At 45.8% G+C, this 620-nt stretch overlaps 1 long non-coding RNA gene across 1 annotated transcript in view; it reads left to right on the top strand.

Moving 5' to 3' along the window:
* LOC309624415 overlaps positions 1-154 on the top strand; it is a 52,455-nt gene extending 52,301 nt beyond the window's left edge. The window contains exon 7 of the long non-coding RNA XR_014241886.1: positions 39-154. This is a non-coding gene — a long non-coding RNA (uncharacterized lncRNA). The remainder of the gene's footprint in view (positions 1-38) is intronic.
* Positions 155-620: the final 466 nt, after the last annotated feature.

The following is a 620-nucleotide window of genomic DNA, read 5'->3' as shown; positions in this document are numbered from 1 at the left end:
GTGCACAGGCTTCAGTAGTTGTGGCTCACGGGCTCTAGAGCACAGGCTCAGTAGTTGTGGCACATGGGCTTAGTTGCTCCACAGCATGTGGGATCTTCCCGGACCAGGGCTTGAACCTGTGTCCCTCGCATTGGCGGGCGGATTCTTAACCACTGCGCCACCAGGAAAGCCCAACTCTAAGCATTTGAATGAGTACACTGTAATAATCTCTTTTATCCATGAATTCTTTCAGGATGACTCCTTGGCATAGGGAGACAAGATGAGAACGCAAGCTCTGCCCTGGGAGTCTCCACACAGGTGTCAGGGATTTGTCGCACATGAATGCATGGCAGAGGAATTTAAAATTTCCCTTCAGAATAACCGACCTCAAAACTAACCAATAAAAAATACTTCTGTAGAATAAGCCCATGGCCACAGCGTAATGAATTTTGTTGTTGGGAGGACCACACTGAAAAGGGCTTATGAATTCAATGCCCTTTCAAGTCAAAAGGATGACATTGGATTTTCAAAGTGGAGTTTCTCTCTGAGGTTCCATTTCTGGACTTCTCAGCGTGGAAAAGTAGTAAGACTTATAGGAAACAACATTGATCATTGCTGAAGGCCTCTGCTGAAATTCGTTA

Source organism: Balaenoptera borealis, assembly GCF_965194805.1.
Source record: "Balaenoptera borealis genome assembly, chromosome: 2".
Taxonomy (NCBI): domain Eukaryota; kingdom Metazoa; phylum Chordata; class Mammalia; order Artiodactyla; family Balaenopteridae; genus Balaenoptera; species Balaenoptera borealis.
Note: the sequence above shows the minus strand (reverse complement) of the source record. Positions and strands in the feature narration are given on the sequence as shown.